Source organism: Brassica rapa, chromosome A10 (genome assembly GCF_000309985.2).
Source record: "Brassica rapa cultivar Chiifu-401-42 chromosome A10, CAAS_Brap_v3.01, whole genome shotgun sequence".
Taxonomy (NCBI): domain Eukaryota; kingdom Viridiplantae; phylum Streptophyta; class Magnoliopsida; order Brassicales; family Brassicaceae; genus Brassica; species Brassica rapa.
This window is the reverse complement of record NC_024804.2, coordinates 11,574,136-11,587,329: the sequence shown is the minus strand read 5'-3', so window position 1 is coordinate 11,587,329 and position 13,194 is coordinate 11,574,136. Positions and strand designations below refer to the sequence as shown.

Sequence of the window (13,194 nt, the reverse complement as noted above, 5' to 3'; positions counted from 1 at the left end):
TAAGACAAATGTTGTAGTATAAATGATTGTCGAACCAGTTCTGAGAGATATCAAAGCACCGAGAATGCAAGTAATCACTTAATCTAAGTGCAACCAATGATTTAGATGGGTTTTTAAACTATGACTAATTAAAAGGAATAACTAAATGATACTTTCTTAACTATTGGAAAAGAGAACTCATGGATATAGGGATTAGATCTCGGGTGATCAAGTTTCGAACTAAAAATGGCAAACGATCAATCAATCTATTAACTTTAAGCTTAGACGCAATCCTAAACAAACTCTATGTCTAGATGAATGTTCATTTACTAAACACAATTCAAACATCAAATGTCTTTGGTTGAATATATGAAAGCAATCATTACTAACAAGTCTATTAGCTATCTTAGCATCTCTAACAACAAATGTCTTTGACAGAGCATGCTAAAAGCCTAGGAGAGTTGTCTCGGGCATTTCATCGAACACCTTTCGGGTGAGAAATGCCTAAGGATCAACAATTGAGTGGCCAACTCAGAAGATGCTTTATGTTCACTCTACTAGCAAGGAAATATGAATGATCTACACTAAAACATCCTAGTTCTAACCTAATCACCCTTAATCTCCCTAACCCATGAATTCAAAAGGTGATTACTCACTAATCTCCATGATCCCTCTTAAACCCATGTTGGATTTCAGATTAATCATGTAGAGAAATACAGGAAATAAAAGGAACACAGAATTTCAATAACAAAATTGATCAATTGATTCAAAGAGATCACTTTCCAAAGGTTTTTGGTGGTTTTTCTAAGAACAAAGATCATCTGCCTCCTGGTGGCTTACAGAGTAATAAAACATAGGTTTAGAAAATAAAAACGTGCATAATGAAATGACAAAAATGCCCTTGAGAAAACATGAATTCGAGCATATAGGCGACGCGCAGCGACCTCGGCAAGTCGCTCCAGCACGTCGCTCTGGGCTTCGGGAGCGACCTCAGGGTGTCGCTGCGAGAGGTCGCTCCGGCTTCAGTTTTGAGCTCTGTTTCGTCAGAAGAGCGAGCGACTTCAGGACGTCGCTCCAACGTGGTCGCTCCGAGAGGTAAGGCACAGCGACTTCAGGACGTCGCTCCGGTTAGGTCGCTCCGAGAGGTAAGGCACAGCGACTTCATCGTGTCGCTGCGGTTAGGTCGCTCCGGTGGGTTGCTCGTCCGCTGATCACTTTAAACACTTCTTTTGAGCTCCAAATGCACCCAAACGTCTCCAAGAACTCCATGTGATACTCCAATACCTGATAAGGACTCATGTATGCAAAATGCAACCTAAACATGACTAAATCCTAATCTATATGATCAAAATGCATATGGATGGATGGATAAAACAATGGAAATATGCATGATATCAACTCCCCCAAACTTGTTCTTTGCTTGTCCACAAGTGAACTTTCTAGAACTCATAGGGAGAGAGATTTGAAGGTGGGAGCTCATAGCCAAAAAAAACACCACTAGCAAATATAATTAGCACACTCTCTTATTACACTCTAGCTTCTCTAGGCCTATCTCAACTCCTTGTGTCCCTACACTCATCATCAAGCATCCACACATTCAAATCAACCAACTCTCACATTCATTAAGCACAAAACATCAGGTGAATTCTTGCAAATGGTCCGTTGGTCCAAGTCATTTGGTTGGGTAAGGGAAGGCTTTTATTCAAGTGATTCAAGAGGTTCAAAACATATGATCTTTAAGGTGGTTTACTCTCAAAACAAGTAGCCTTGACATTGCACATAATATATCTAAGAAAGGGACCAACTCATGCATACAATGCTCAATCTCCATTGTTCTACCCTTTTCCCAAACATACAATTACACGATCATTCCCAAATGTCAAACCCAACTCACATCTCTCACCAAAAGATCTTAAGAACTTTAACTCTTTCTTTTTGAAATCTACAAGGGATTTTTCTACAACCTCAAAACATTTCTTAGCTCTTAACAACTTTGCTAGCCCCCTTTTCTTTCTTTTCTTTTTTTTTTCGATTTCTTTTCTTTTTTTTTATATTTTTTTTTTTTAGGTTGGGGGCCAAGACTTTTCAAAACTAGAGCTAGAGGTTCTCTACTTATCCCAGAAAATCAATTCACTTAAGCACAAAGAGTATCCTTTTTATTTTTTATTTCTCCCAAATCATGATCACAACACTCACCCTCCCACCTATAGCTAGACAAAAGAGTGTCCAATCTAGCAAAAATGAAGATCAAGCATTGTCGTTCCCGATACTCTCAACATTATGCGCATGTAAGACTTTCCGAAGAAGGCCTCACTCATCAAACAATGAAAGCTTAAAAGGAAGGAAAGGTTTTGGGAGTGGTCTACCACTAGAGTTTGTCAAAAAGATTGGCATAAAAGATGTGACAACTCCAGTGTGTATAGCCATGACTCAGTACACAAGGGACCCTAAGCAAGAAGCATTAAGTTCATTCATTTCTAATAAGGTTGTAGTTGGCTTCAAAGACTGAGTTTCAGCAATCAACAAGTTTCAAGAAGAGTTTTCAAGGCTCGAAACATACAAGTCTTTTCGAGAGGTGCATGGCTACTCAATGGTGCAACGTAGTGTTCTTTACAAGGCATTTAAAATCATTGCTCCCAATGCAAGTGAATGCAACCTATATGCTCTAGACTCTCCTAATGGTGCAAATGATGCAAACTAAATGAAAAATCTTTTTTTTTTTTTTTTTTTTTAATGCAAATAGGTGTGGCAATGCATGACTCAAATGAAACACAATCAAAGCAAACATGATCAAATGCTTGGTACCTCCCCCAAACTTGAGTTACACAGTCTCTGTGTTGTCAAAGAAAGAAGGAGATACCGAGAAGAAAACTAATATGCAAAAATGAAATGGTATATACAAGGGAGAGAAAGAAGTACCTCCTATGGATAATAGGTGGGGGCAGATGCCCCAGCATCGTCGTCGTCAGGAGGGAAGGTGGTGTAGTAACCACCGGATGCTGAACCGGAGCCTCCATACCATGGCTGGCTCTCAACCTCGTCAATCTCGTGCTCACTGTCAGAAGAAGCGAGGGATGGGGATTTGTTGCCGGAAGTGGAAGGCTGAGTGGGTGGGTTCCTCCACTTACGCTGAAGCTGCGCAGCAGTGAGGGGGAAGCCAAGAGCATCAGGCGGGGGTGGGGGCTGGGGGTTTGAGGTGTTCGCGAAAGCGAAATCGGCTGAGCTACATCCAGCTATTCCTCCCCTAGTTAAGACATCAGCTACTTTCTTCATGAACTTGGCTGAAGTCTTTGCCTGCTTCTTCACAGTCTTGCTGAGCGCCTTGCACTTATCCTTCAGCTTTTCTATCGTTCTGTCCTGAGCTTTGTTCCACCTCTGGAGACGACCAATGTGGTCATGAGCATCACGGAGAGCTCCAGGGGGAAGGACTCCGTCATGGGGCTTGAAGTAGTAGCGCGGAGGTCCATAGATATGCTCAGACGTGTCTGCAACAGGCGGGTCAGGTTGCGTAGGGACACTCCTTCTCCTTGATGAAGCTGCTTGAATTGGATCGAGAGGCCCGTGTTCTCCGAGAAAGTACTCCTGGGGAATGTTGAAGCTGACAGCTCCTGGTATCTCTAAACTCGTCAGGTTCCGGTTTGGAAGAACCACCTCGACTGGCTTGCCCTGCAAGTAGTAGTGGTAGACGTAGTCCTTCCCATACATCCCACTGAAATAGGTGGCAATCCTCAAGTAGGTGCCATCAATGAACCTAGGCCCCGCTGCGTCCTTTCCCAAGGGAACATTCAGAAATTGGAGCAGTGGTGTGATCATTCCGCCTATCCCCATCTTTGGGCGCGAATCAGTGGTGTACCACGCCCAGTCTCTGTAGTGTTCGAGACGGCCCACAAAGAAACTGACCATCCCAAAGGTAGCATAGATATCAGTGCTGGGAAGGGGTAACACTCCAGGTTGAGCGTAAGGACGGATAGCCGGACAGAGCAGTCGCATGTCTTCCTCAGTAACATTACCAGCTTGCTTCCGTGGGTAGAAAGCATGGACTAGCAATCTGTGGAGGTAGCGTACAGACGGGTGTCGGATGTGTGAGTTCTTGTCAGCCCCGGTAGAGTGCCTGTTTCCAGTGATCAACTTCCAAAGCTCTGTGGGGAGGTTCTCACACTTGGGAAGTGAGTGGTCTTCTAGGTCTTGGAACCCCATGACCCTCCCAATGTCCTTGAAGTTCATGTTGTATTCCCTTCCATTGACCTTGAACGTGATTTTTCCCCATCCTTGCCTCACATGCGCCGTGTCGTGGTAAGTGACCACAAGAGAGGATAGGAACTGACAAGTGACATCCTTGTAGAAAGGATAAGCCATGGTGAGGAGTTTCGGCATCTTCAAATGTCCCAGCATTGCCTCAATATCAGAGTCTAGACCCAACTCCTTCAGCAGGTTGAGGTCGGCGAACCTGGTTGGAGCCCAGGTGACTCCATTCTTCAAATGATCATACAGCTCCTCTACAGATGGAGTTTTCGCCCTGTCTCGATCAACAGCAACCCCTTTGCCCTTTGACATCTTGGCTTTCTTCGTAGGTGCTGGCTCATCATCACTCTCAGTTTCACCTTCCTCATGGGTGGGAACTGCTACACTTTTCCCTGCCCTCTTCTCGTGTTCTTTCGATTTCCTTGCAGCCAACGTCTGCTGTCGCACAGTCCGCTGCGTCCCTGAGCCAGTTGGCTCGCTTGTTAAAGCCTTTCCTCTTAGTGCAAACTCTTGATTTTCGGCTTCTTGCCTCTCAGCTTCCAACCTGCCCTTTGTCTTCTTAACCATTTTCACCTGAAAAGTTACAAACTTGGAAAGGGATAAGTAGATGGAAGTGAAGAAAAAGAAGACTTTGCAAGCGAACATTTTGCAAGAATGAACTTAACAAATGAATTTTTCAGTTTAAACTCAAGTTCAACACAATGCAACAATGTAACATCTTAACGCATCTAGTACACCCGCAAACACACCAATTAAGGTCAAATTCGAAAAATCCCTAATTCCATGAACCCTAATTTTGCCAAAGTGCAAATTAAACTCAATTTCACCATTAATTCAACAACCCAACATGATAGATAAACTTTCCCTAGTCTATTTCACCACAATCTAGCAAGAACAGGACCAAATTTCGACTTTCAAATTCTAGGGTTCATGGACCTACGAATTTGAATTTTAAAACTCAATACCTTGCTCTGGATGAAAGGAAATGGTGAATGGGTGGTGAGGAATAGACTACAGGGGCGAAAGCTTGGATTTAGAAAGAAGAAGCAGTTGATTTGGGTGAGAATTGAGAAAGTTTTGGGGATTTTGGTGTGGATGAGTTTGAGAGAGTTTGTGAGTTTGTGAGAGGAGGGGAGAGGGATAGAGTTGGAGTCGCAGGGTTGGGGTAGGTTTAGGGTCGTCTGGTTCGGTTTAGGGTGGTCTAGGGTCGGTTTACTTGAATCAAACCGGGGTTTAGAGTTAGGAAACTTACCTGGACCGGGTCGGGAGCGACGTGAGGGTGTCGCTGGGAGAGGTCGCTCCCGAGTCGTTTCCTCGCGTCGTGTTTCGACAAAACCGCGAGCGACCTTGAAGTGTCGCTCTAGAAACCTCGCTCTGGGCTGGAGCGACTTCAAGGTGTCGCTCTAGGACGTCGCTCCGGGTCAGTTTTTGAGCTCCGTTTCGTCGAAAACGCGAGCGACTCCGAGGTGTCGCTCCCATAATGTCGCTCCCAGCTGGAGCGACCCTTCGGCCTCGCTCCGAGACCTCGCTCTGAGGCGATTTTTTTCTCGATCCGACGACGAAAACCGCGAGCGACTTCTAGGTGTCGCTCCGAAACCTCGCTCCCAGCTGGAGCGACCTTGAGGTGTCGCTGTGAGACCTCGCTCCCACGCACGACTCCTGCTCAAAATGAACCGATCAAGTACCTGCACACAACTTTTCTCTTTTTTTTTTTTATGCAATAAGATGAAAAACACCAATGCAATATATACAAGGATACGCATGGGACTTCCTCCCAAGTGAGCTTGTTTTAAGTCTCGAGCTTGACTTTGCCTCCTTTTAGATTAGGCCGGGGTAGGATCAGACAGTGGAGTTGAAACCCCATCTTCCTCTGGTGCAGTAGCCATGTAGAGCTTAACCCTTTGTCCATTGACTGTGAAGTCTCTTCCATCAGTGCTCCACAAAACTGTTGCTCCATATGGTCTAACCTCCTTGACCTTGAAAGGACCGGACCACCTTGACTTAAGCTTTCCTGGAAACAACTTCAGCCTAGAGTTGTAGAGAAGAACTTGGTCTCCTTCTTTAAACTCTCTCTTCAGGATGTTCTTGTCATGGAAAGCCTTGGTCTTCTCCTTGTAGATTCTTGAGTTCTCGAAAGCATCCAATCTTATCTCATCAAGCTCATGTAGCTGAAAGAGCCTTTTCTCCTTGGCACTCTTGATGTCAAAGTTCAGCAACTTTATTGCCCATAGTGCCTTGTACTCAAGCTCCACTGGCAAATGGCAAGCTTTCCCATACACTAGGTTGAAAGGTGTGGTACCCAGTGGTGTCTTGTACGCTGTCCTATAAGCCCAAAGTGCATCGTCAAGCTTATTGGACCAATCCTTCCTTGTAATCCCCACAATCTTCTCCAGAATAGACTTGATCTCCCTGTTAGAAATCTCAACTTGGCCACTTGTTTGGGGATGATAAGGAGTTGCCACCTTGTGCTTCACACCGTTCTTCTTGAGAAGTCCCTCAAGCAGTTTGTTAATGAAGTGGGAACCTCCATCACTGATTACAACTCTTGGAACTCCAAACCTTGGGAAGATGATGCTCTTGAACATCTTGATTACAACTCTAGCATCATTGGTGGGGCTTGCAATGGCTTCCACCCACTTGGAGACATAATCAACAGCCACAAGGATATATTTGTTGCCCAAAGATGATGGAAATGGTCCCATGAAGTCAATACCCCAGACATCAAACACTTCAACTTCAAGGATTGGATTTTGAGGCATCTCATTCCTCTTGGTGATGTTTCCTCTTCTTTGGCAAGAATCACACTTCGAAACAAAGGCTTGTGTATCCTTGAACATGTGTGGCCACCAGAATCCAGCTTGTAATACTTTTGCAACTGTCTTGAAGGTGGCAAAGTGTCCTCCATAGGATGATCCATGACACTGTGCAAGGATCCCATCAATCTCCTCATTTGCAACCACTCTCCTATAAAGCTGATCTTTGCAGAGAATGTAGAGGTAGGGCTCGTCCCAGTAATATCTTTTCACATCCTTGTAGAACTTCTTCTTGGCATAGCCTACAAGATTCAAAGGTTCTCTTCCTGTGGCTAGGTAGTTAACCAAATCAGCATACCAAGGTTCTTTCTCCTCTGTTGCTTTGACCTCTTCCAGCTTCCTACCAGTCTCACAAACTGCTATCACTGCTTCGATAGCCATGATCTGCTCTTCAGGAAGTCCTTCGTCAATAGGGATACCAGACTCTACCCTCAACCTGGACAAATGATCAGCTACTCCATTCTCAACTCCAGGTTTGTCCTTGATCTCCATATCAAACTCTTGGAGCAAAAGGATCCACCTCAAAAGCCTGGGTTTTGCATCCTTCTTGGCCAAAAGGTGTCTCAAGGCGGCATGATCTGTGTAGACAATGACTTTAGACCCAACCAAGTAGCTCCTGAACTTCTCAAAGGCAAAAACAATTGCCAGCATCTCCTTCTCTGTTGTGGCATACTTCATCTGGGCATCATTGAGGGTTTGGCTGGCATAATAGATCACATGGGTTTTGCCATTTTTCTTCTGCCCCAGAACAGCTCCCACAGCATAGTCACTGGCGTCACACATGATCTCAAAAGGGAGATCCCAATCAGGTGGCTGGACAATTGGGGCACTAACGAGTTCACCCTTCAGCTTCTTGAAAGCTTGTAGACATTCCACATCAAAACTGAAGGTAGCTTCCTTGCACAGCAACCTGGTCAAAGGTCTAGTGATCATGGAGAAGTCCTTGATGAACCTCCTGTAGAATCCAGCATGACCAAGAAAACTCCGGATGTCTTTCACTGTCTTTGGTGGAGGCAGACCAACCATAACATCGATTTTGGCTTTATCCACCTCAATCCCCTTCTCTGAAATCTTGTGTCCTAGCACAATCCCTTCTTTGACCATGAAGTGACACTTCTCCCAATTCAGCACAAGGTTGGTGTCTTCACATCTCTGTAGGACCCTGCACAAATTTGACAAACAAGCAGAAAACGAAGATCCGTAGACAGAGAAATCATCCATGAATACCTCCACAACATCCTCAATCAGATCAGAGAAAATTGACATCATGCACCTTTGAAAGGTAGCTGGAGCATTACATAGACCAAATGGCATCCTTCGATATGCAAAGGTGCCATAGGGACATGTGAATGTCGTTTTCTCTTGATCATTGGGATGTATGGGGATTTGGAAAAATCCTGAGTACCCATCAAGGAAACAATAGAATGGGTGATTTGCAAGTCTCTCAAGCATCTGATCAATAAATGGTAGTGGAAAATGATCCTTTCTAGATGCAGAGTTTAGTTTTCGGTAATCAATGCACATTCTATGACCTGTGATGGTTCTTGTTGGTATCAATTCATCCTTGTCATTCTTGATCACAGTGATACCACCTTTCTTTGGTACAACATGCACAGGTGATACCCATTTAGAATCTGAGATAGGGTAAATAACACCAGCATCTAGGAGTTTAAGAATCTCTTTCTTTACAACATCCTTCAGGTTAGGATTTAACCTTCTTTGATGCTCGATAGAAGTCATTGATTCATCCTCAAGATGTATCCTATGCATGCACAAAGAGGGTGATATCCCCTTGATGTCATCTAGTGAGTAACCTATTGCCTTTCTAAATCTTTTAAGTGTTTTCAAAAGTTCAGATAGCTCATTCTCAGTAAGTTCACTACTCACAATGACAGGGTAAGTTTCATTAGGACCAAGGAATGCATACCTTACACCATGGGGAAGAGGTTTAAGCTCCACTTTAGGTGCCTTTAGTTCACTCCAGTCATCCTGCTGGTTGTCCTCTCGTTGAGTGACTGAGACTTGTTGGTGAACCATCTGTGGAAGCTCCTCGTACTGGTCCTTACTGAAAAACGCCTGGTGTGAATCCAGCATCATCCCATAGGCAGTACTCTCCAGGTTCTCAATCACCTCAGCCTCTTTCTCTACAGTTAAAGCATGCTGTAGAGGGTCCTCTAGTGACAACTCTTCAAGGAGTTCATCAGCAAGGGCATCCATCTCTTCGATGTAGAACACTTGTCCTTGAACTGTTGGCCTCCTCATTACTTCCTTGATGTCGAAATGCAGAACGTGCCCTTTACCCAGATGGAGATCAATCTTGCCTTCTTTAACATTAACAATAGCTCCTGCTGTGGCTAAGAAAGGTCTTCCAAGGATTAAAGGATCTTGAGCTTCTTCACCCATTTCAAGCACCACAAAGTCTGTAGGGATCTCATAATTTCCAACCATCACTGGGAGGTCCTCTAAGATACCCACAGGGTACTTCACTGAACGATCAGCCAATACCAGAGAAAGTCTACACTTCTTGTACTGAGTGAAACCCAGCTTCTTAGCAACAGATAGGGGCATCAAGCTGACACTAGCTCCCAAATCGCAGAGACATCTATCAAATACCATAGGCCCAAGAGCGCAAGGTAATGTGAAGCATCCAGGATCTTCTAGCTTCTTTGGAATGACCAGCCTCTGAATGATAGCACTGCACTCATGAGTGAGAATCACCATGCCCTCCATCTCTTTCTTCTTTGCAGCTACAGCATCTTTGAGGAACTTGCTGTATTGAGGGATCAGCATGAAAGCATCTATAATGGGCATTGTGACTTGGACTTCACTCATTTGCTTGTCAAACAAAGCTTTGTACTTCTCTAGCAGCTGCCTCTTGAATCGACCTGGGAATGGAAGCTTGGGTTCATAAGCAGGAGGAACAAAAGAGTTTTCACTTGCAGGAGTGACGACTTCACCATCTTTAACTGTTTTCTTCTCTTCTCCAACCTTTCCTTTTCCTTTTGCTTCCACTATCTTTTCCAAGATCTCGTCATTGATCTTCTCATCAACAATCACCACTTCATCATCTATGGTGATGGCAACCCCCTCACTTTGTTTCTCAGCATCCTTGGTGAGAGTTCTCTGAGGTAACTCCTTACCACTCCTGAGAGTGATAGCTTTCATGGTTTCCTTGGGGTTTTGCTCAGATTTTCCAGGTAGAGAACCTTGTTGGCGATTTTGTTGAGTGTTCATGGCAGCAAACTGGTTCTCCAAAGCTCTGAACTTGTTGTTGAGCTCATTGTAGCTCCCATCAATCTTTGAGTGAAGATTCTTCAACTCATAGCCAACATGCTTCTCACTTCTTGTTTGAGACTCCAGGATTTGTTTCAGTAGAGCATCAGTGCTGCTGACTTGAGGAGTGGAGGTAGAGGGATTAGATTGTTGTTGGGAAGAATGGTTGCCCTTGTTGTTGAAACCAGGAGGAGGGTTCTGCTGAGGTTGATAGCTGCCTTGCTGATTGTTCCGAGGCTGATAACCACTCTGCTGGTTGTTGGAATAGGACTTCTGTTGGTAGTTGTTGTACTGAAAGTTGGGTTCTTCTTGTACCAGCTACCATTGTTGTTGATGAAACACAGCTCTTCCTGACCTTCCAAACCCTCAACTTCATGGACAACAGCTGGTGTCTCTTGGCTTGGGTTGCCGACAAAGTGCAGCTGCTCTTGGGTAGCTTTATCAGCAAGGAGGATGTCTATCTTATCCTGTAGAGCTTTCAACTCCTTCCTCGTTTGCTTATCCTCAGTTCTACTGCTTCTGTCGTGGTCTCCACTGTAGACTGCATCACTCTTAACCATGTTGTCAACCAGCTCCTCTGCATCCTCCTCAGTTCTCCCCAAGAAGAACCCATTACTAGCTGTATCCAGTCTGGCTCTGTACTTAGGGAGAGCACCACAGTAGAATGTGCTCAGCAAGCTCTCCTTAGAGAAACCATGGTGTGGGCATTGAGCTTGATAGCCCTTGAATCTCTCCCAGGCTTCACTGAAACCTTCCAAGCCCTTCTGTTGAAAGCTGGAGATCTCGTTTCTCAGCTTAGCAGTTCTTGAAGTAGAGAAGAACTTCTCCAAGAATGCTTTCTTGCAGTCATCCCAAGTGGTAATGGAGTCGCTGGGTAGAGACTTCTCCCACTGACGTGCCTTATCTCCCCAAAGAGAAAGGGAATAGCTTGAGCTTTAAGGCATCTTCGGACACACCATTGGTTTTTGACAACCCACAATAGCTGTCGAACCTGTCCAAGTGATCAAATGGATCCTCTAGAGCCAAGCCATGATACTTGTTGTTCTCGATCACGTTGAGGAGTCCTGACTTGATCTCAAAGTTGTTGGCTGCCACAGCGGGTGCTCGGATTCCCAATCTATGACCATGAATGTTTGGACGGTCGTAAGTGCCAATGGGTCGAGCTGCTCGCTGTTGGTTAGGTGGGCCATTGTTGTTAGCGCCATTGACGCCTGCATCTTCTTGATGAACGTCTCCCATGTCAGTGTTCAGTCTCTGCAATTGAGCCTGATGTTCTTCTTCTCTTCTCTTTCTAGCACACTCTCTCTCTAAAGCCCTGATGTCTGCTGCTCTTGGAACTAGGTTTGATGGACCCCTGCTCCTCAAGTTCATACACCTGTAGATTAAAGGGAGGTGAAGAAGAGTCAGTAACAAAAGAAAATAAAAATGACTTAGTCTCAAGCAATTGACTAAATCTCAATGTTTAAATCTACTCAGAATTTGGCAACGGCGCCAATTTGATGTTAGGAGTTTTCAAGGCTCCTAAGACAAATGTTGTAGTATAAATGATTGTCGAACCAGTTCTGAGAGATATCAAAGCACCGAGAATGCAAGTAATCACTTAATCTAAGTGCAACCAATGATTTAGATGGGTTTTTAAACTATGACTAATTAAAAGGAATAACTAAATGATACTTTCTTAACTATTGGAAAAGAGAACTCATGGATATAGGGATTAGACCTCGGGTGATCAAGTTTCGAACTAAAGATGGCAAACGATCAATCAATCTATTAACCTTAAGCTTAGACGCAATCCTAAACAAACTCTATGTCTAGATGAATGTTCATTTACTAAACACAATTCAAACATCAAATGTCTTTGGTTGAATATATGAAAGCAATCATTACTAACAAGTCTATTAGCTATCTTAGCATCTCTAACAACAAATGTCTTTGGCAGAGCATGCTAAAAGCCTAGGAGAGTTGTCTCGGGCATTTCATCGAACACCTTTCGGGTGAGAAATGCCTAAGGATCAACAATTGAGTGGCCAACTCAGAAGATGCTTTATGTTCACTCTACTAGCAAGGAAATATGAATGATCTACACTAAAACATCCTAGTTCTAACCTAATCACCCTTAATCTCCCTAACCCATGAATTCAAAAGGTGATTACTCACTAATCTCCATGATCCCTCTTAAACCCATGTTGGATTTCAGATTAATCATGTAGAGAAATACAGGAAATAAGGAACACAGAATTTCAATAACAAAACTGATCAATTGATTCAAAGAGATCACTTTCCAAAGGTTTTTGGTGGTTTTTCTAAGAACAAAGATGATCTGCCTCCTGGTGGCTTACAGAGTAAAAACATAGGTTTAGAAAATAAAAACGTGCATAATGAAATGACAAAAAGGCCCTTGAGAAAACATGATTCGAGCATATAGGCGACGCGCAGCGACCTCGGCAAGTCGCTCCAGCACGTCGCTCTGGGCTTCGGGAGCGACCTCAGGGTGTCGCTGCGAGAGGTCGCTCCGGCTTCAGTTTTGAGCTCTGTTTCGTCAAAAGAGCGAGCGACTTCAGGACGTCGCTCCAACGTGGTCGCTCCGAGAGGTAAGGCACAGCGACTTCAGGACGTCGCTCCGGTTAGGTCGCTCCGAGAGGTAAGGCACAGCGACTTCATCGTGTCGCTGCGGTTAGGTCGCTCCGGTGGGTTGCTCGTCCGCTGATCACTTTAAACACTTCTTTTGAGCTCCAAATGCACCCAAACGTCTCCAAGAACTCCATGTGATACTCCAATACCTGATAAGGACTCATGTATGCAAAATGCAACCTAAACATGACTAAATCCTAATCTATATGATCAAAATGCATATGGATGGATGGATAAAAACAATGGAAATATGCAT

General features: G+C 44.3%; 1 non-coding gene across 1 annotated transcript; it reads left to right on the top strand.

Moving 5' to 3' along the window:
• The first annotated feature begins 10,997 nt into the window (after window positions 1–10,997).
• Window positions 10,998–11,104, top strand: LOC117129396. Its single transcript, XR_004453045.1, has one exon. It is a non-coding gene; the product is annotated as a small nucleolar RNA R71 (small nucleolar RNA).
• Window positions 11,105–13,194: the final 2,090 nt, after the last annotated feature.